The sequence below is a fragment of the Lepus europaeus genome, chromosome 7 (assembly GCF_033115175.1).
Source record: "Lepus europaeus isolate LE1 chromosome 7, mLepTim1.pri, whole genome shotgun sequence".
NCBI classification, from domain to species: Eukaryota; Metazoa; Chordata; class Mammalia; order Lagomorpha; family Leporidae; genus Lepus; species Lepus europaeus.
Genome location: NC_084833.1, coordinates 97,584,647 through 97,608,470, shown reverse-complemented (window position 1 = coordinate 97,608,470; position 23,824 = coordinate 97,584,647). Strand labels below are relative to the sequence as shown.

Sequence of the window (23,824 nt, the reverse complement as noted above, 5' to 3'; positions counted from 1 at the left end):
GCAGCAACAGCATCCCATGTAGGTGCCAGTCTGAGTCCTGGCTATTCTGCTTCCTATCCAACTCCATGCTAAAGCTCCCTGGAAGGCAGAAGAAGATGGCCCAAGACCTTGGGTCCCTGAACTCATGTGGAAGACTTGGAAGAAGCTCTTGCCTTCTGGCTTTGACCTTGCCCAGCCCCAGTCATTGCAGCCATTTGGGAGTGAACCAGCAGATGGAAGATCTCTCTCTCTCTCTCTCTCTCTCTCTGCCTCTCCTTTTGTATCTTTGCCCTCCAATAAATAAATAAATCTTTAATAAAAAACAACGAAGGAGAAAGAAAGTAACCACATAAAAATTAGAAAACAAGAAACAAAACGGCAGTGGTATCACCTAAGAGAAATTACCTTAAATGTAAATAGATTAAATTCTCCAATTAAAAGAGTAGTGGAATGGATTTGTTTTTAAAATACCCAACTATATGCTACATACAAGAAACTCACTTTACCTGTAAAGACAGACAGACTAAAAATGAAGAGATAGAAAAAACTTTTCCTTGTAGGGAAGCTGACAGCCACCCTCTCTATGAGACCAGTGCTTGCAACAGAGGAGTTGCAAATACAACCTTTTGAAGTATCAGTTTGGGGCTTTGCTAATAATAGTGAGAAAACAAGATGACCCTGTTTTGCTACAACTGGGACTGCAACCAGCACTTTAATACCAAGGCCAATTCTGATTATGTACGCACATAATACACAGGGATCCCAGTCTTTCACAGTGGTATTGCTATAAGAGAAAAACGACTGATTTTACTGATGTCTTAAGCATTGTGAGATGTGCCAAGGGTAAGCATAATATCCACCTGAGTCAGTCAAACCCTAAATCAAGACTAGTAAGAAGGAAGAACTATCAGAATTAAAACCCAAATTTCAACAGCATATCACTCAAGCCCCTAAACTAAAAGAGGCAATAAAAAAGCCAAGCTCAAGTTAAACAATGACAAATTTGAAATTAAAAACATATACATCTCTAAAACAAGTGCTTGATAAACACAAATTATAATCAGGGAATGAATAAGATAAGGAAGAAAAAGGTGATGATATTAACATTGAGCCCTTATGTAAAAATGGAGAGTGTTCAAAGATATATCAGGGTCAACAGGGTCTAGAAATGTCTCTGTATAATTCGAGTAACTATTTTTCTTCAAAGGATGACATATTGGAATTGTTATAGAAGAAAAGCGTGATTTTATCTTTTTATTTTTTACCATAGCAATTTTATTTATTTATTCATTCATTCATTTATTTGAGAAGTAGAGTTACAGATGGAGACAGACAGAAAGGTCTTCCATCCACTGGTTTATTTCCCAAATGGCCACAATGGCCAGAGCTGTGCTGATCCGAATCCAGGAACTTCTGCCAGGTCTTCCACACAGGTGCTGGGGCTAAAGTGCGTGGGCCATTCTCTTCTGCTTTCCTAGGACATACCAGAGAGGTGGATTGAAAGAGGAGCAGCCAGGACATGAACCAGCACCCATTTGGCATGTTGGCACCACAGGAGAAGATTTAGCATATTACACTACAATGCCGACCCCACAAAATCTGGTTTTTATGCAACCTTAGCCCAGGAGGGTTGTACAGCAGGAAACCTATGCAGACTACAAAGGATGCTCATGAAAAAGTTGTTCCATGTGGACTTTCCTGACATCTGAGTGGGGATGAAGTCACATGTCAACAGACAGTAAAAATTCATTTACAAACTTAGTTGAGTAGAAGCAAATAGCACAATGTTGAATACACACCTTGTATTTGAAGGAAATAAGGGATTTCATCAAAATGTGAAATTATGGGATGTGACTGATGTGAAGTTACATAATTATGACTTAAAGATGAGAAAACCTGAACCTATGCAATGGGCAAGCCATGACTCTGCCTACAACCAAACAGCAGGAAAAACAAGAAGAGCCTATCATAGACTGAGTGGGAGAGGAGAGAAAAAGAGCTATCATCTATTTCAGAATTCTTAATAATTTGGTGAACTGGTGACTTGCTTATATGATCTATTATTGTTGTCATTAGGTTCTTAACACCCAAAATCAGTTTACCTTTTTGTGCCTCCTATCTTCCTTTTTAGTTACATAAGTTTTATTATTAATTTTCTACTGATAGAACCACAGTTTTGTACTATACTTGAAGCTACAAAATAATGAAAATAATTGTAATATTCTTAGTGTAACATTCTGTTAAGCTTAGAAATATTAAAGAAAATGTGCTTCTTAATATCCATTATCTAATAATTAGTAAAGCAAGACTAATTATGCTTAAGTAAATTAAAAAATGAAAATAAAAGAGGCCAGCGCCGCGGCTCAATAGGCTAATCCTCTGCCTTGCGGCGCCAGCACACCGGGTTCTAGTCCTGGTCGGGGCACCGATCCTGTCCCGGTTGCCCCTCTTCCAGGCCAGCTCTCTGCTGTGGCCAGGGAGTGCAGTGGAGGATGGCCCAAGTGCTTGGGCCCTGCACCCCATGGGAGACCAGGAGAAGCACCTGGCTCCTGCCATTGGATCAGCGCGGTGCGCCGGCCGCAGCACGCCTACCGCGGCGGCCATTGGAGGGTGAACCAACGGCAAAAAGGAAGACCTTTCTCTCTGTCTCTCTCTCTCACTGTCCACTCTGCCTGTCAAAAAAAAAAAAAAAAAAAGAAAGAAAGAAAGAAAAGAAAAGATGTTTCTTCTAGCCCTACTAAAAAAAAATTCCATGAAAATTGAGTAAAAAGGAAAGTAGGAGTAGCTATGTCAAATAAAATAGACTTTAAATGAAAATAGAAAAAAAAAGAGATAAGAAAGGTCATTATATAATAAGAAAGCAATCAATCCAGCAAGAGAGAATGACAATTATAAATATATGTGTGCCTAATATTAGAGCATCTAAATATATAAAGCAAGTATAAATATTAATAGAACTAAAGGGAGAGAAAGACTCCAAAACAATTATAATAGGCAACTTTAACACCTAATTTTTAGCAATGGACAGACAATCAAAACAGAAAATCACAAAGAAACAACAGAGCTAAATTCCATCCTAGGTCAATTGGACCAGACAACTACAGAAAATTCCATCCAACAGCTGTATAATACACATTCTTCTCAATGGCACATGAAACATGGTGGGTCACAAAAAAAAAAAAGTGTCAACAAAATTCTAAAAGCAAAAAATCATATTGAGCAATTTATCAAAATGAAATAATACTAGAAATCAACAACATGAGGAACTGAAAATTGTACAAATACATGGAAATAAAACTATATACTCCCAAACAACCAACATACCACAAAAGAAATTAAGAATTGTCAAAAATTCTCAAAACAATGAAAATGGAAATATGATATACAAAAATCTATGGGATACAGAAAAAGCAGTAAAAATAGAAGTTTATATAACAAACAACACCTACATTAAAAAAAATTCTCTAATGAACACACACATTGCATCTCAAATAAATTTAAAAAAGAATAAAACAAACCCAAGTACAAGGAAATAAATAATAAAGATCAAAGCAGAAATAAATGAAGTAAAGGTTAAAAACCAATACAAAATACCAACAAAATTAAGAGTTGGCTTTTTTAAAGAATAAAAATGACAACTCTGTAGATAGACTAAGGAAAAATAGAAGATTCAAATAAATGAAATCAGAGACATGAGAGACATTACAACTGAAATTATAGAAATACAAAGGATCATTAGAGCTTCATATGAACAACTATCTACCAGCAAATTTGATAACCCAAAAGAAATGGAGAAATTTCTAGACTAACATATTTTACCAAGATTTAATCATGAAGAAACAGAAAATCTAAACAGATATAATGAATAATGAGATTCGGTTATGTCACCCATCCAAGAAAACCCATGACCAGATGGATTAACTGCTAAATTATATCAAACATTTGAAGAACTAATATAGAGTCTTCACAAATTATTATAAAAAGTTGTAGATAATAGAGTTCCCCTGAAACTCAATCTATACAGTTAGTATTGCCTTGTTAGCAAGACCAGATAAGGACACACACACAGAGCTATCAGCCCACATAATTGGTGAATATAGATACAAAAATCTTTTAGAAATAACAAATGGAATATAACAATAAACTTAAAAGATGATTTACCATGATCAAGTGAGACTCATTCCAGTTGTGCAAGGATGGTTCAAAACAAGCAAATTAATAAATATGATGCAACTCAACCAAATAAAGGACAAAAATCACATGGACACCTCAATAGATACATAACAAAGCATTTGATGGAATTCAGCATCCCTTCATGATAAAAGTTCTGGACAAATTAGGCATGAATGCATCTCAATATAATGAAAGGCACATATAACAAACCAACAACTAATAGCATACTGAATAACAGAAAACTGAAGGTTGCCTAAGGCCTTGAATATGACAGCAATTCCCATTTCCACCACTTTAATTCAACATAGCATTAGAAGTTCTGGCCAGAACAACTAGGCAAAAGAAAGAAATAAAGGGTATACAAATTGAAAAGGTGGAACTGAAATTGACATTGTTTGAAGATGATTTGGTCTTACAGGTAAAAACTCCAAAGACTTACCTAAAAAATTATTAGTATAAAAAACTTCATCAAAGTAGCAGGAAATAAAATCAAGACATAAAGATCATAACGTTTATATACATCAGTAGCTAATTTTCTGAAAAATAAATCAGAAAGCAACTTCACTTACAATAGCTAGAACAACTACCTTGCAAAAAAAGTAACTAAAGAATTCCAAGATGGATGACTAGGGTGTAGCAGCCATACTAACTTTAGCTACTATGGGGATATGAAAAGAACAAAGAAGGGCCGCATTTCCAGGGGTCTAACTGATTGAAATTTTCAGCAAAGAAGTGAAAAAACAATGAAGTTCCATGGGACAAGAGGAAAGAACAGACCCTGCTGCAGCCAGCCATGTGATGCAGCCAGCTGATGGCTGCAGGCCACCATCTTCCCACATCAAGGTAGGAAGATACCCCTGCATACCCTGCCACTTAGAGATTTAGCTGAGAAGGAATGCCACAATCACCCACTGACTTACTTCAGTTTGGGGAGTTGACTGGGATCTGAGCAACTGCCAGGCTTGGAGCAGAGAAGCCCTCTTGCTTCCTTCCCCTCTGCCCTCCCACAGAGCATCATATACTGCAGTGAAAAATCAGGTAGTCAAGAGGACATGCCATGCTAGTAAAAGTGAAAGATGTCTGCAGCAAACCATGTCACTACTGATATTGCCTCAGGGAGAGCCTTGTGAACCACACTGACTTTGATTCCAGCCTGGAGCACTACCAGGGGCATGGTTCCCACCTAACCTCATGAAGGGAGAGCATATTGCCTGCTTCCATTCCCCCAACAAAGGCTCCCTGCAACAAGCAGGAAGGAGGCACCATCTTGACATGGCTAGTGCAGGCAGCTGCAGCTCATGCATGTACAAGTAGGGAATTTTATGTGAGGGATAAATCCATGGTCACTACTAACTTTGAGTCTGGCATGGATGGTTGACAGGGGTAAGGTACCTACTTACCTGTGAGGTGCTCCCCTCCTAACTCCATCATTGGCAAGGCAACCATGCTCAATCTACAAATGTAGAATGCTGACAGGCAGCAGGTTCTTGGAATGCCTCAGCTCTCTCCATGGATGGATCAGGCTTATGGGGTTGAGAGTGCATTCACTATTTCCTATAACTATGATGGCCCTGTACACTACGACTGTGGGAATTCATGCACAATAGGGCATGGAGTATTGGTGGGTCACTGGGCAATCGCTGGGTCTGGCTTCAGAGACCCAAAGTTCCCTCAGTGCTTCAGGCTGGTCATTGCAAAGGGTTCTGTGCTCACACTGGGGAACACACTGCTCCTTTGTGTGGTACATGTGCCTGGGTGGGTGGAGTGGGTAGCCACTTTGGACTTAGCCTGGGCATTGATCACCTTAGCAGAGAGGAGGTGAGGCAGTGATTACACCAGCTTATGTGATATTGCCCTCCCCACTGCTGACAAGAGAGGAGCACTACCATGCCCAACTTGGGTGTCACCCTGGATTTTTGAACCAATCCTGAGCACTGACTAGAGCTCTTTGGTCCTACTCAGCACACCCCTCTAGATACCCACTGAAAGAGAAGACACTCCACTCCACAACAGAGTCATATTTCAAGGATAAAGGCTGGGGCAGGCGCTGTAGCATAGTGGGTAAAGCTGCCATCTGCAGTGCCAGCATCCCATATGGGTGCCAGTTCCAAGTCCTGGCTGCTCCACTTCCAGTCCAGCTCTCTGCTACAGCCTGGGAAAGCAGTGGAAAATTGTCCAAGTCATTGGGCCTCTGCACTTGTGTGTGAGACCCAGAAGAAGCTCCTGGCTCCTTGCTTCTGATTGGCACATCTCTAGCCATTGCAGCCAATTGGGGAGCGAACACACTTGTCTAGCCTTACAAATAGTACTTAAGGATGTGCTACACATAGAAACAGAGAATGATAATATCTGTGATATCTCTGTGATTATGAAAGAATGTGAAGGCAGAAAATATCCAAGTAAAAATACAAACGAAATCCAAAGCAAACATAGGAATATTTATGGAAAGATTGTAGGACCAAGTCATTACTTATCAATAGTAACCTTGAATGTAAATGGCTTAAATTCTCCAATTAAAAGATATTTTGAATTAATGGATTAAAAAATAAGACTCATCTATTTGTTGCCTGAAAGAGACACACCTCACCAACAGATATATACATACTCAAAGTGAAAGGATGGAAACAGATATTCCATGCTATCAGTAAGCAAAAATAAGCAGGCATAGCCACCCTAATATAAGACAAAATAGAATCTAACACAAAAACTTTTAAAAGAGATGAAGAAGGGCATTATGGAATGATTAAGGGATCAATTCAACAGGAACATGTGATCATTATAAATGTATATGCACCCTATGCCAGGGCACCTGGATATTTAAAACAAATGCTACTGAATCTAAATGGAGACATTGTCTCCAATACAATAATAATGGGTAACTTCAACAACCCACTTTCACCAATGGACAGAAAAAAAACAAACAAACAATAAAGCTAATCTACCCTATGGGCCAAATGGACTTAATTGATAGCTACAGAACATTTCATCCCACAGTTGCAAAATACACATTCTTTTTATCAGTGAAGGGAACTTTTTCTAGGATATACCATATGCTAGGTCATAAATCAAGTCTCAGAAAATTCAAAAAATTGAAATCATGCCATGTATCTTTTCTGACTGCAGTGAAATGAAACTGGATTCACAACTTAAGAAATTCTAGAAAATATGCGAATACATGGAGACTGAACAATATGCTTCTGAATGTAGAGTGGGTCACAGAAGTAATGAAAAGAGAAATTTAAAAAATCCTGGAAACAAATTAAGATGACAACACAACATATAAAACCTTACAGGATACAGCAAAAGCAGTGTTAAGACAGAAGTCTATAGCAATTAGTACCTACAACAAGAAATTGGAGAGCCAAATAAATTATCATTACATCTCAAGGTCATAGAAAAACAACAACAAACCAAACCCAAATTAGAAGAAGGAAAAATAATTAAAATAAGAGAATAAACAAAATTAAAAAGCAAAAATAGATACAAAAGATCAGTGAAATGAGGAGCTGGTTAAATGGGGAAAAATAAACAAAATTGATACACCATTGGCATAACTAAGCAATTAAAGAAGAAAACCCAAATCAATAAAATCAAACATAAATAAGGAGATGTAAAAATGATATCATAGAAATAAAAATCATTAAGAATTACTACAAATAGCTATATGTCAACAATTGGAAAATATACAAGAAATGGATAGATTGCTGGACAGATACAATCCAGCAAAAATTGAGACATAAAGACATAGAAAACCTAAATAGACCAATAAACAAGATGGAGATTGAATAAACAATAAAGACTTTCAGCAGAGAAAATCCTTGAACCAGACGACTTTACTATTGAACTCTACCAAACTTACATAGAACTAATTCCAAATCTTCTCAAACTATTTTTAAAAAAATAAATGGGAAGAAATCCCCCAACTCCTTCTTTGAGCCATCACCTTAATTCTAAAGCCAGAAAAAGATACAAGAAAGAAACAGAGCCAGGAATGATTCAATATACACAAATTAATAAATGTAATACATTACATTAACAAATTGAAGAGTAAAAACCATAGGATTATCTCAGTAGATGGCAGAGAAAGCATCTGATAAAAGACAACATCCTTTCATGATAAAAATCTGTAAGCAAATTGGTTATAGAAGGATCATTCCTTAACAAAATCAAAGCAATATATGACAAAACCATACTCAGCATCTTATTGAATGGAGAAAATTGGAAGCATTTCCACTAAGATCTGGAACCAGGATGCCCATTTTCACCACTGCTATTCAATTTAGTTCTGGAAGTTTTAGCCAGAGCCATTAGGCAACAAAAAAATCAAATGGATACAAACTGGAAAGGATGAAGTCCAATTATCCATGTTCACAGTTAACATGATCATATATATATATATATATATATATATATATATATATATATATATATATAGGAAAACCAAAAGACTCCACTAAGAGAGTATTGGAACTCAGAAGAGAGTTTGGTAAACTTGGAGGATATAAAATCAACACAAAAAATTAATAGCCTTCATATAGACAAACAATGTTATGGCTAAGAAAGAACTTGTAAGATCAGCTCCATTCACAATATCTACAAAAAAAACTAATAGTTTGGAATAAATCTAACCAAGGAGGTAAAAGATCTCCACAATGAAAATTACAAAATATTAAAGAAAAAAATACAAGAAGACACAAAAAAAATGAAAAATCTTCCATGTTCAAGGATTGGAAGAATTAATATCAAACTGTACATCACAGCCCAAAGCAATTTATAGGTTCATTGCAATCAAAATAAAAATAACAACATTCTTTTCAGATCCAGGAAAAAATGATGCTAAAATTCATATGGAAATACAGGAGGCCCCAAATAGCTAATGCAATCTTATACAACAAAAACAAAGCTGGAAGCATCACAATACCAGATTTCAATACATACTATAGGGAAGTTATAATGAAAAAAAGATACTGGTAGAGGCAAAAAAATGGGCATGTAGTCCAATGGAACAGAATAAAAACCCCAGAAATTAATCCATGCATCTACAACCAGCTAATTTTGACAAATAAGCTAAATTCAATCCCTGATTACAGTCTCTTCAACCAATGATGCTGGGGAAACTAGATTGCCACGTGCAGAAGTATAAAACTAGACCTCTACCTTACAACTTATAGAAAAATCCACTCAAAATGGATCAAAGACCTAAATCTAAGACCAAATACCATCAAATTACCAGAGAACATTGGGGAAACTCTGCAAGACATTGGCATAGGCAAAGACTTCTTGGAAAAGACCCCAGAGGTACAGGCAATTAAAGCCAAAATTGACAAATGAGATTGCATCAAGCTGAGAAACTTCTGTACTGCAAGAGAACACTCAGCAAAGTGAAGAGGAAATTGACAGAATAGGAGAAAATATTTGCAAACAATGCAACTGATTTAGGAACAATACCCATAATATATAAAGAGCTCAAGAAACTCAACAACAAAACAAATAATCCAGTCAGTAAATGGGCAAAGGACATGAACAGGTATCTTTTAAAGCATGAAATTCAATTGGCCAACAGACACATGAAAAGATACATATATATGCATATATATACCTATGTATGTATGTATGTATACTCTACCTTAGAAAGAATGAAGTCCTGTCTTTTGCAACAAAAGGATACAAATGAAAACCATTTTGCTTAGTTAAATAAGACCATTCCAAAAAGACAAATATAGGGTATGGAAGGAACATTCCTCAATACAATCAAAGCAATATATGAAAAACCCACGGCCAACATCCTATTGAATGGGGAAAAGTTGGAAGCATTTCCGCTGAGATCTGGTACCAGACAGGGATGCCCACTCTCACCACTGCTATTCAATATAGTTCTGGAAGTTTTAGCCAGAGCTATTAGGCAAGAAAAAGAAATCAAAGGGATACAAATTGGGAAGGAAGAACTCAAACTATCCCTCTTTGCAGATGATATGATTCTTTATTTAGGAGACCCAAAGAACTCAACTAAGAGACTACTGGAACTCATCGAAGAGTTTGGCAAAGTAGCAGGATATAAAATCAATGCACAAAAATCAACAGCCTTTGTATACACAGGCAATGCCATGGCTGAGGAAGAACTTCTAAGATCAATCCCATTCACAATAGCTACAAAAACAATCAAATACCTTGGAATAAACTTAACCAAGGACGTTAAAGATCTCTATGATGAAAACTACAAAACTTTAAAGAAAGAAATAGAAGAGGATACCAAAAATGGAGAAATCTTCCATGCTCATGGATTGGAAGAATCAATATCATCAAAATGTCTATTCTCCCAAAAGCAATTTATGCATTCAATGCAATACCAATCAAGATACCGAAGACCTTCTTCTCAGATCTGGAAAAAATGATGCTGACATTCATATGGAGACACAGAAGACCTCGAATAGCCAAAGCAATCTTGTACAACAAAAACAAAGCTGGAGGCATCACAATACCAGATTTCAGGACATACTACAGGGCAGTTGTTATCAAAACAGCATGGTACTGGTACAGAAACAGATGGATAGACCAATGGAACAGAATAGAAACACCAGAAATCAATCCAAACATCTACAGCCAACTTATATTTGATCAAAGATCCAAAACTAATCCCTGGAATAAGGACAGTCTATTCAATAAATGGTGCTGGGGAAATTGGATTTCCATGTGCAGAAGCTTGAAGCAAGACCCATACCTTTCACCTTACACAAAAATTCACTCAACGTGGATTAAAGACTTAAATCTACGACCCGAAACCATCAAATTATTAGAGAGCATTGGAGAAACCCTACAAGCTATAGGTACAGGCAAAGACTTCTTGGAAAAGACCCCAGGAGCACAGGCAGTCAAAACCAAAATTAACATTTGGGATTGCATCAAATTGAGAAGTTTCTGTACTTCAAAAGAAACAGTCAGGAAAGTGAAGAGGCAACCGACAGAATGGGAAAAAATATTTGCAAACTATGCAACAGATAAAGGGTTGATAACCAGAATCTACAAAGAAATCAAGAAAATACACAACAACAGAACAAACAACCCACTTAAGAGATGGGACAATGACCTCAATAGACATTTTTCGAAAGAGGAAATCCAATGGCCAACAGACACATGAAAAAATGTTCAAGATCACTAGCCATCAGAGAAATGCAAATCAAAACCACAATGAGGTTTCACCTCACCCCGGTGAGAATGGCTCACATTCAAAAATCTACCAACAATAGATGCTGGAGAGGATGTGGGGAAAAAGGGACACTAACCCACTGTTGGTGGGAATGCAAACTGGTTAAGCCACTTGGAAGTCAGTCTGGAGATTCCTCAGAAACCTGAACATAACCCTACCATACAACCCAGCCATCCCACTCCTTGGAATTTACCCAAAGGAAATTAATTTGGCTAATAAAAAAGCCATCTGCACATTAATGTTTATTGCAGCTCAATTCACAATAGCTAAGACCTGGAACCAACCCAAATGCCCATCAACAGTACACTGGATAAAGAAATTATGGGACATGTACTCCATAGAATACTATACAGCAGTAAGAAACAATGAAACCCAGTCATTTGCAACAAGATAGAGGAATCTGGAAAACATCATGCTGAGTGAATTAAGCCAGTCCCAAAGAGACAAATATCATTTGTTTTCCCTGATCGACGACAACTGAGCACCAAAGGGGAAACCTGTGGAAGTGAAATGGACACTGTAAGAAACAGTGACCTGATCAGCTCTTGTCCTGACTCTAGATGTACAATGTAATACTTTATCCTTTTTAGTATTTGTTGTTGTTGTTGTTCTAGTACTAGTGGTTGAACTCTGTAATCAACACACAATTATTCTTAGGTGTTTAAATTTTAACTGAAAAGTGATCCCTGTTAAATTTAAGAGTGGAAAGAGAGAGGGAGGAGATGTACAATTTGGGACATGCTCAATCAGACTTGCCCCAAATGATGGAGTTAGAAATGTGCCAGGGGATTCCAATACAATCCCATCAAGGTGGCATGTACCAATGCCATCTCACTAGTCCAAGTGATCAATTTCAGTTCACAACTGATCACACTGATAGGTCTAAGAGTCAAAGGGATCACACAAACAAGACAAGTGTCTGCTAATACTAACTGATAGAATCAAAAAGGGAGAGAAAGATCCAACATGGGAAGTGGGATACACAGCACACTCAGAATGGCAGATGTCCTAAACAACACTCTGGCCTCAGAATCAGCCCTTAAGGCATTCGGATCTGGCTGAAGAGCCCATGAGAGTATTGTAGGCATGGAAAGCCAAGATACCATGGAAAAGAAAAAAAAAAAAAAAAGAAGACCTAAATGAAAGATCTCTGTGAGTGAGATCCCAGTGGGAAGAACGGGGCCATCAAAGAAGGAGGTACATTTCTCTGACGGGAGGAGAGAACTTCCACTTCGACTATGACCCTATCGGAATAAGATCAAAGTCAGCAAACTCTAAAGGCTTCCATAGCCCTGGCAACTCATGACTAGAGCCTAGGGAGATTACTGACGCCATGAACAGGAGTGTCAAATTGTTAAGTCAGCAACAGAAGTCACTGTGTACTTACATCCCATGTGGGATCTGTCCTTAATGTGTTGTCTAATGTGCAGTGATGCTATAACTAGTACTGAAACAGTATTTTTACACTTTGTGTTTCTGCGTGGGTACAAACTGATGAGATCTTTACTAATTATATACTGAATCGATCTTCTGTATATAAAGAGAATTGGAAATGAAAAAAAAAAAAAAACCTGGTGTTAAATTGGAAATGGCATAGAAAATTAATTAATTTAAAAAAAAATATTATGTAGGATCTCTGTCTTTAATGTGCTGTACACTCTTATTTAATGCTATAACTAGTACTCCAACAGTATTTTTTTTCACTTTGTGTTGCTATATGGGGGCAAACTGTTGAAATCATTACCTAATACATACTAAACTGATCTTCTGTATATAAAGAGAATTGAAAATGAATCATGATGTGATTGGAAGGGGAGAGGGAGCGGGAAAGGGGAGGGTTGTGGGTGGGAGGGAAGTTTTGGGAGGGGGAAGCCATTGTAAGCCATAAGCTGTACTTTGGAAATTTATATTCATTAAATAAAAGTTTAATTAAAAAAGACAAATATAGTATGTTTTCCTTGATTTGGGGTAATTAATATACAGAGTACAAAAATGGAATATATGTGAGCAAAACTGATATTTTAAGATTTGACTCTCGTTTACAGCCCTTGTCAATACTCTCGAGGAGCAGTGCTTTTTCTACTAACTATTCGTTGAATTCTTTATTTGGTAGAGGTTAACCTTGTGCTTATAAAATAAACTGAAAGTATGTCATTGTAAAATTAAAAAAAAAAAATAGGAAAGGAGGGAGGAAAATGGATAGCCTGGCGTGTATTGTTATGCTCTTAAATTTGTATGTATGAAATGCACAAAATGAATGATGCTCACCTTGTATAAAGAAAATAATTTTTAAAAGAACATTTAAAATTTTAACCAAAGAAGTGAAAGATTTCTAGAATGAGAACTGTATACTACTGATGAAATAAACTGACAAAGAAACATAATATTGAAAAGATATCCATGTTCATGGATTGGAGGAATCAACATTGCTAAAATTTCCATTCTACCCCAAAGTGATACACAGATCCAGGGCAATCACTAGCAACACACTGCTGACATTCCTCATATAAATAGAGAAAATCATAAAATTAGTATGAAACCAAAGGAAAATAAATATTCCAAGCAGTCATGAGTAAAAGATCACAGCTGGAGTCATTTTATTACTTGACTTCAAAATATATTTATACTATAAAACCAAAGTTATTAAAACAGCATGGTATTGGAATAAAAACAGATACCAAGCCAGTAGAATAAATGGAGAACATAGCAGTAAATTCATGCATTTCCAGCTAACTGATCTTCAAGAAAGGTACTAGGAACACTCATTGTAGAAAGGATAATCTCTTCAAATGGTCCTGAAAAAAAAATTAGATATCTATATACAGAACAATGAAACTAGAACCCTCTCTCTCACTGTGCACAAAAATCAACACAAAATTGATTAAAGATCTAAATTTAAGACCTGAAACTATGAAACCACTAAAAGAGAACATTAGGAAAATGATTCAGGACATTGGAGTGGACAACGGGCTTTTTTTGGATAAGTCTCCAAAAGCACAGGAAGTAAAAGCAAAATAGGATTATATCAAACTAAAAGCCTCCATGCAGTAAAGGAAACAACCAATCAATCGAGTGAAGAGACAACTTATAAAAAGGGAGAAAATACTTTCAAGTTATTCATCTAATGAGGAGTTAATAACCAAACTACATAAGGAACTCAACTATATTGTAAACCAATTAAAAATGGGTAATATACCTAAATAAACATTTTTCAAAAGAAGACATACAAATAGCCACCAGTTATATGAAAAAAAATACTCAACATCACTAATCAATGTGGGAATGTAAATCAAAACCATAATGAGCTATCACCTCATGCCAGTAAGAATGGTTATAATCAAAAAAATAAAATAAAAAGTGTTTACAAGGATTAGAGAAAAGAGAACCCTTACACTGTTGGTGGGATGTGAATTAGTAAAGCTATTATGTAAAACAGTCTGTGATGTTTTTAAAAAAATTTAAAATGAAGATTATATAATACATATATGTATCAAATATGTACAAATAAAAGGTGAGACACATTATACCAAGATGCACTTCTGAGGGAAGGTCCTGATGATATACTCTACACTGATGTAGAAACAGAAAGGATAAACTGCAGGATGAATCAGAGTGAAGTTTTATTCCATGAATTTAAGAAGAGAAAAAGAAGATCAAGCCATTATATATAGCTTCCCCAAGTCAAACAACCTGATCATGTAAAAATCAAACCAACACTAATGGCAATAATTATAAAGCCTAAGTAGGTTTGCCAGTGGTGGGGGAAAACAGAAGTCAGGAAAAGCATGGGGGCTGGCACAGCAACCAATTAGGGCACACTCAGCCCAAGGCAGAATTAAACCCCTGGAAATTTGCACCATCCTCGGCACTGAAACTGTTCTCAGTCTTTGCTTCTTAGCTCCAGTCTATATTTATTATTCCCCTTTTCTGGTCTCTTAGAACAATGACTATATACCTAGAGCTATATGTAATTAACAATGGCACCAGCTGACATTTATCTAGTGATTGCTAAATGACAACATATATGAGCTTGTCCAGGGAAAATCTCCTTGAACCCTCACAATGCAAGTAGAAGTCTCAGACATTAGGTCAAAGTGTGACAACTGGGATTTGTACTCAGGTTACCTGACTCCAGAGCCCAGACTCCTGAATAGAAAACTGTAATACAGGGGGGCGGAGCCAAGATGGCAGATAGTGAGGACGTGTGCCTTACTTTGGGAAAATAAACTTTCATAAAAGTGGAACTACTGTAGCCTCAGGAAAAGACTCAAGAAAAAAAACTGCAGAGGAAACGCTTCCGGATCTTGTGGATGAGATACAGAGGACTTACAGGGAACCCACCGCGTGGAAAACCAACCGAGACAAGCCGAGCGGCAGCTGCGGGAGCGGAGCCAGAGCCACAGAATCTTGCCAGCGCGGGAACCCAGGAGGGTAAGACAAAGACCTGAGAAGTCCGAGACATTGGGGGGAGGGGGAACAGAGGCCTCTCCCTTCACTCACCAAGCAAAACAAAGAGCACCGCGATTTTACATATGTAAAGCTCAGCCAAACTCAGTATCTTTAGCGAAACTGGAGAACACATTGAGGGCTGCATAAACTCTTTGTGTGGTCCTAGGGGTAGATCAAACGAATACTCACAGAGGCTAGATTTCAACTACCCTCAACTCCACTCCCAACTGAGTCAAAAGAAAAAAAAAAAAAAGAGAGAGAGAGAGAGAGAGAGAGTATCCCAGCAAGGAGCAAGTATTCTGGGAGAGTCGCTCTTTACACAGCCTTAAACCTCAAGAAACAAGCATAGCTCTCTGGCCACACCCATCACAGCCCCTAAGGCTCCAACTAAACAGACAGCTCACTTAGAGGCATAGTATAACGAGAGAAAACAAAAACAAAAACAAAAACAAAAACACCACAAATTATCTCCAACATGCCAAGCAAGAAACATAGAAGCGGAGGTACCAAGAACAACGAAAGCACTATGACGCCCCCAGGTGATCAAGACACGCCAATGCAAGATTATGCAGATGAAGAGATAGAGCAAATGCAAGAAGCAGATTTTAAAAAATTCATAAGAACATTAAGAAGTTCTCAAAAACAAATTCTTGAACTACAGAAATCCTTAATGGACAAGATAGAAAATCTCTCCCGTGAAAATGAAATATTAAGGAGGAATCAAAATGAAATGAAAAAATTAGTGGAACAGGAAACTGCGATACTGGCAAAAAACATCAATGAAATGAAGAACTCAATAGATCAAATGGCAAACACATTAGAGAGCCATAAAAACAGAATGGATGAAGCAGAAGAGAGAATATCGGAATTAGAAGACAGAGAACAGGAAAGGAAACAGTCAAATCAAAGAAAAGAAGAAGAAATCAGAAATTTAAAAAATACTGTCAGGAATCTACAGGATACTATTAAAAAACCCAACATTCGGGTTCTAGGTGTTCCTGAAGGCATGGAAAGGGAGAAAGGATTAGAAGGCCTTTTTAGTGAGATACTAGCAGAAAATTTCCCAGGTTTGGAGAAGGACAGAGACATCCTAGTACAGGAAGCTCAGAGAACCCCTAATAAACATGATCAAAAGAGATCCTCACCACGACACGTCGTAATCAAACTCACCACAGTGAAACACAAAGAAAAGATCCTAAAATGTGCAAGAGAGAAACGCCAGATTACTCTCAGAGGATCTCCAATTAGACTTACAGCTGATTTCTCATCAGAAACCCTACAAGCCAGGAGAGAATGGCGAGATATAGCCCAGGTACTAAGAGAGAAAAACTGCCAGCCCAGAATATTATATCCTGCAAAGCTCTCATTTGTGAATGAAGGTGAAATTAAGACCTTTCACAGCAAACAGAAATTGAAAGAATTTGTCGCCACTCGTCCAGCCCTGCAAACGATCTTAAAGATGTGTTACATACAGAAACACAGAAACACGGTCACCAATATGAAAGAAGGTAAAGGAAGGAAACCTCAGAGCAAAAGATCACAGGAATCTCAAACCATATATTAGAAAATATCTTTGGCAAATGGCAGGGCAAAGTTACTCCTTCTCAATAGTCACATTGAATGTTAATGGCTTGAACTGTCCAGTTAAAAGACACCGATTGGCCGATTGGGTTAAGGAACAAAACCCATCCTTTTGCTGCTTACAAGAAACCCATCTATCCAACAATGATCCATACAAGCTGAGAGTGAAAGGCTGGAAAAAGATATACCACGCCAACAGAAATGAAAAGAGAGCGGGCGTAGCCATCTTAATATCGGACAACATAAACTTTACCACAAAAACTGTTAGGAGAGACAAAGAGGGGCACTATATAATGATTAAGGGATCCATTCAACAGGAAGATATAACGATTCTCAACGTATATGCACCTAATTACAGGGCACCAGCTTATTTAAAAGACTTGTTAAGGGACTTAAAGGGAGACTTAGACCCCAATACAATAGTACTGGGGGACTTCAATACTCCACTCTCAGAGATAGACAGATCAACAGGACAGAAGATCAACAAGGAGACAGTAGATTTAAATGACACTATAGCCCAAATGGATCTAACAGACATCTACAGAACATTTCATCCTACATCTAAGGACTTTACATTCTTCTCAGCAGTACATGGAACCCTCTCTAGGATTGACCACATACTAGGCCATAAAGCAAGTCTCAGCAAATTCAAAAGAATTAGAATCATACCATGCAGCTTCTCAGACCACAAAGGAATGAAATTGGAAATTGGCAACTCAGGAATCCCTAGAGCACGTGCAAACACATGGAGATTGAACAACATGCTCCTGAATGAACAATGGGTCATAGAAGAAATTAAAAGAGAAATCAAAAATTTTCTGGAAGTAAATGAGGATAACAGCACAACATACCAAAACCTATGGGATACAACAAAAGCAGTGTTAAGAGGAAAGTTTATATCAATAGGTGCCTACATCAAGAAATTGGAAAGGCACCAAATAGATGAGCTTTCAAGCCATCTCAAGGATCTAGAAAATCTGCAGCAAACCAAACCCAAACCCAGTAGGAGAAGAGAAATAATTAAAATCAGAGAAGAAATCAACAGGATTGAATCCAAAAAAACATTACAAAAAATCAGCCAAACGAGGAGCTGGTTTTTTGAAAAAATAAACAAAATTGACACCCCATTGGCCCAACTAACTAAAAAAAGAAGAGAAAAGACCCAAATCAATAGGATCAGAGATGAAATGGGAAACGTAACAACAGACGCCACAGAAATAAAAAGAATCATCAGAAATTACTACAAGGACTTGTATGCCAGCAAACAGGGAAATCTATCAGAAATGGACAGATTCTTGGACACATACAACCTCCCTAAATGGAGCCAGGAAGACATAGAAAACCTAAACAGACCAATAACTGACACAGAAATTGAAACAGTAATAAAGGCCCTCCCAACAAAGAAAAGCCCAGGGCCAGACGGATTCACTGCTGAGTTCTACCAGACATTTAGAGAAGAACTAACTCCAATTCTTCTCAAACTATTCAGAGCAATCGAAAAAGAGGGAATCCTCCCAAATTCTTTCTATGAAGCCACCATCACCTTAATTCCTAAGCCAGAAAGAGACGCAACATTGAAAGAGAATTACAGACCAATATCCCTGATGAACATAGATGCAAAAATTCTCAATAAAATTCTGGCCAATAGAATGCAACAACACATCAGAAAGATCATCCACCCAGACCAAGTGGGATTCATCCCCGGTATGCAGGGATGGTTCAACATTCGCAAAACAATCAACGTAATACACTACATTAACAGACTGCAGAAGAAAAACCATATGATTCTCTCAATGGACGCAGAGAAAGCATTTGATAAAATACAACACCCTTTCATGATGAAAACTCTAAGCAAACTGGGTATGGAAGGAACATTCCTTAATACAATCAAAGCAATATATGAAAAACCCACGGCCAACATCCTATTGAATGGGGAAAAGTTGGAAGCATTTCCACTGAAATCTGGTACCAGACAGGGATGCCCTCTCTCACCACTGCTATTCAATATAGTTCTGGAAGTTTTGGCCAGAGCTATTAGGCAAGAAAAAGAAATTAAAGGGATACAAATCGGGAAGGACGAACTCAAACTATCCCTCTTTGCAGATGATATGATTCTTTATTTAGGGGACCTAAAGAACTCTACTAAGAGACTGCTGGAACTCATCGAAGAGTTTGGCAAAGTAGCAGGATATAAAATCAATGCACAAAAATCAACAGCCTTTGTATACACAGGCAATGCCACGGCTGAGGAAGAACTTCTAAAATCAATCCCATTCACAATAGCTACAAAAACAATCAAATACCTTGGAATAAACTTAACCAAGGACGTTAAAGATCTCTATGATGAAAACTACAAAACCTTACAGAAAGAAATAGAAGAGGATACCAAAAAATGGAGAAATCTTCCATGCTCATGGATTGGAAGAATCAATATCATCAAAATGTCTATCCTCCCAAAAGCAATTTATACATTCAATGCAATACCCATCAAGATCCCGAAGACCTTCTTCTCAGATCTAGAAAAAATGATGCTGAAATTCATATGGAGACACAGAAGACCTCGAATAGCCAAAGCAATCCTGTACAACAAAAACAAAGCCGGAGGCATCACAATACCTGATTTCAGGACATACTACAGGGCAGTAGTTATCAAAACAGCATGGTACTGGTACAGAAACAGATGGATAGACCAATGGAACAGAATAGAAACACCAGAAATCAATCCAAACATCTACAGCCAACTTATATTTGACCAAAGATCCAAATCTAATCCCTGGAATAAGGACAGTCTATTCAATAAATGGTGCTGGGAAAATTGGATTTCCATGTGCAGAAGCTTAAAGCAAGACCCATACCTTTCACCTTACACAAAAATTCACTCAACATGGATTAAAGACTTAAATCTGCGACCCGAAACCATCAAATTATTAGAGAGCATTGGAGAAACCCTGCAAGATATAGGCACAGGCAAAGACTTCCTGGAAAATACTCCAACAGCACAGGCAGTCAAAACCAAAATTAACATTTGGGATTGCATCAAATTGAGAAGTTTCTGTACTTCAAAAGAAACAGTCAGGAAAGTGAAGAGACAACCAACAGAATGGGAAAAAATATTCGCAAACTATACTACAGATAAAGGATTGATAACCAGAATCTACAAAGAAATCAAGAAAACCCACAACAACAAAACAAACAACCCACTTAAGAGATGGGCCAAGGACCTCAATAGACATTTTTCGAAAGAGGAAATCCAAATGGCCAACAGACACATGAAAAAATGTTCAAGATCACTAGCCATCAGAGAAATGCAAATCAAAACCACAATGAGGTTCCATCTCACCCCGGTGAGAATGGCTCACATTCAGAAATCTACCAACAACAGATGCTGGAGAGGATGTGGGGAAAAAGGGACACTAACCCACTGTTGGTGGGAATGCAAACTGGTTAAGCCACTATGGAAGTCTGTCTGGAGATTCCTCAGAAACCTGAACATAACCCTACCATACAACCCAGCCATCCCACTCCTTGGAATTTACCCAAAGGAATTTAATTTGGCAAATAAAAAAGCCATCTGCACATTAATGTTTATTGCAGCTCAATTCACAATAGCTAAGACCTGGAACCAACCCAAATGCCCATCAACAGTAGACTGGATAAAGAAATTGTGGGACATGTACTCCATAGAATACTATACAGCAGTAAGAAACAATGAAACCCAGTCATTTGCAACAAGATGGAGCAATCTGGAAAACATCATGCTGAGTGAATTGAGCCAGTCCCAAAGAGAGAAATATCATTTGTTTTCCCTGATCGGTGACAACTGAGCGCCAAAGAGAAAACCTGTTAAGTGAAATGGACTCTATAAGCAACAATGAACTGATCAGCTCCTGTCCTGACTTTAGATGTACAATGTAATACTCTATCCTTTTTAGTATTTGTTGTTGTTGTTGTTGTTCTAGTACTAGTGGTTGAACTCTGTAATCAACACACAATTATTCTCAGGTGTTTAAATTTTAACTGAAAAGTGATCCCTGTTAAATCTAAGAGTGGAAAAAGAGAGGGAGGAAATGAACAATTAGGAACATGCTCAATCGGACTGGCTGCAAATGGTGGAGTCAGAAATGTGCAGGGGATTCCAACACAATTCCATCAAGATGGCATGTACCAATGCCATCGCACTAGTCCAAGTAATCAATTTCAGCTCACAATTGATAGCTCCGATAGGTCTAAGAGTCAAAGAGATCACACAAACAAGACAAGTATCTGCTAATACTAACTGATAGAATCAAAAAGGGAGAGAAAGATCCAACATGGGAAGTGGGATACACAGCAGACTCATAGGATGGCAGATGTCCTAGACAGCACTCCGGCCTCAGAATCAGCCCTCAAGGCATTCAGATCCGGCTGAAGAGCCCATGAGAGTATAGCAGGCATGGAAAGCCAAGATATCATGGAAAAAAAAAAAAAAGACCTAAATGAATGATCTCTGTGAGTGAGATCCCAGTGGAAAGAACGGGGCCTTCAAAGAAGGAGGTACCCTTCTCCGAAGGGAGGAGAGAACCTCCACTTTGACTATGACCCTATCGGAACAATATCAAAGTCAGCGAACTCTAAAGGCTTCCATAGCCCTGGCAACTCATGACTAGAGCCCAGGGAGATTACTGACGCCATGAACAGGAGTGTCAAATTGTTAAGTCAGCAACAGGAGTCACTGTGTACTTACACCCCATGCGGGATCTGTCCCTAATGTGTCGTCTAAAGCCAAGTGATGCTAGGACTGGTACTGAAACAGTATTTTTATACTTTGCGTTTCTGTGTGGGCGCAGACTGATGAGGTCTTTGCTAATTATATACTGAAGTGATCTTCTGTATATAAAGAGAATTGGAAATGAAAAAAAAAAAAACAAAACAACCTGGTGTTAAAATGGAAATGGCATAGAAAATTAATTATTTTGAAAAAAAAAAATTATGTAGGATCTCTGTCTTTAATGTGCTGTACATTGCTATTTAATGCTATAATTAGTAATCCAATGGTAGTTTTTTCACTTGATGTTGCTATATGGGCAAAATGTTGAAATCTTTACCTAGTATATACTAAACTGATCTTCTGTATACAAAGAGAATTGAAAATGAATCTTTACATGAATGGAAGGAGAGAGGGAGCGGGAGGGGGGAGGGTTGCGGGCGGGAGGGAAGTTATGGGAGGGGGGAAGCCATTGTAACCCATAAGCTATACTTTGGAAATTTATATTCATTAAATAAAAGTTTAATAAAAAAAAAAAAAAGAAAAAAAAAAAAAAAAGAAAACTGTAATACAGTCACTGCTTATTAGGTCCATCCCATGTGGTTTTCTCTCCTTCAAGGGAGCATTTCAGCATGCAAGCAAGCAACATTTTTAGACATTAGAGTGAAGCCACTCTAATTCATATGAAAAATAAATAATTCACAAATGTTTAGTCTTCAATTAATATGACTAATACCCATATCAAATCTCACAACCAATTATGACATAAGTGTGTGATATTGTGATTGAGGACTACTCTTTTAATGTGCTTGTTTTCCAAAATACTTTAAAATTGCTCTATATTTAATTAAGTACTTAAGTTTTCTAAAGTATCTGCTTCATGAATGTTAGATATTCTCAGTATATAATGGTCTCCTTAAGGGGACAAATCAAGTTGTGTGAATTTTTAAGTTTCTAAATACAAAGAATGTAGGTTGGCACATAAAAATCAATTAACATTCTCTGAACAGAACTGAATTATCAATGAAATAATAGTGGTAAGAACAGGTCATACTGAGATCATATTAAGAACAAGTTGAGGCTTTCCTACTTATAAAACCCTTCCATCCGGGTAGGCATTCTGAAGCAGCAAGCTAAGCTGGTACCTGAAATATGAGTGCTGGTTCAAGTCCCAGCTGCCCCACTTCCCATCCATTTCCCTGCTTATATACCTGAGTAAGCAGCAGAAGTCCTTGGGCCCCTGTAGCCCATGTGGGAAACCCAGATGGAGTTACAGGCTCCTGGCTTTGGCCTGGCTCAGCCATGGCCTTTGCAGCCATTTGGGAAGTGAACCAGCAGATGGAATCTCTCTCTCTCCCTCCCTCTGTAACTCTACATTTCAAATAAGTAAATAGATTTTTTTTTAATTTAGTACCATTATTTTTATTTCTTGGTCGGGGCACCGATCCTGTCCCGGTTGCCCCTCTTCCAGGCCAGCTCTCTGCTGTGGCCAGGGAGTGCAGTGGAGGATGGCCCAAGTCCTTGGGCCCTGCACCCCATGGGAGACCAGGAGAAGCACCTGGCTCCTGCCATCGGATCAGCGCAGTGCGCTGGCCGCAGCGCGCTACCGCGGCGGCCATTGGAGGGTGAACCAACGGCAAAAGGAAGACCTTTCTCTCTGTCTCTCTCTCACTGTCCACTCTGCCTGTCAAAAA

The 23,824-nt window shown here is 37.9% G+C and overlaps 1 pseudogene; it reads left to right on the top strand.

Annotated features, from left to right (window-relative positions):
• The first annotated feature begins 651 nt into the window (after nt 1–651).
• On the top strand, nt 652–1,956 carry LOC133763899 (cysteine and histidine-rich domain-containing protein 1-like; annotated as a pseudogene).
• The last annotated feature ends 21,868 nt before the right edge of the window (nt 1,957–23,824 follow it).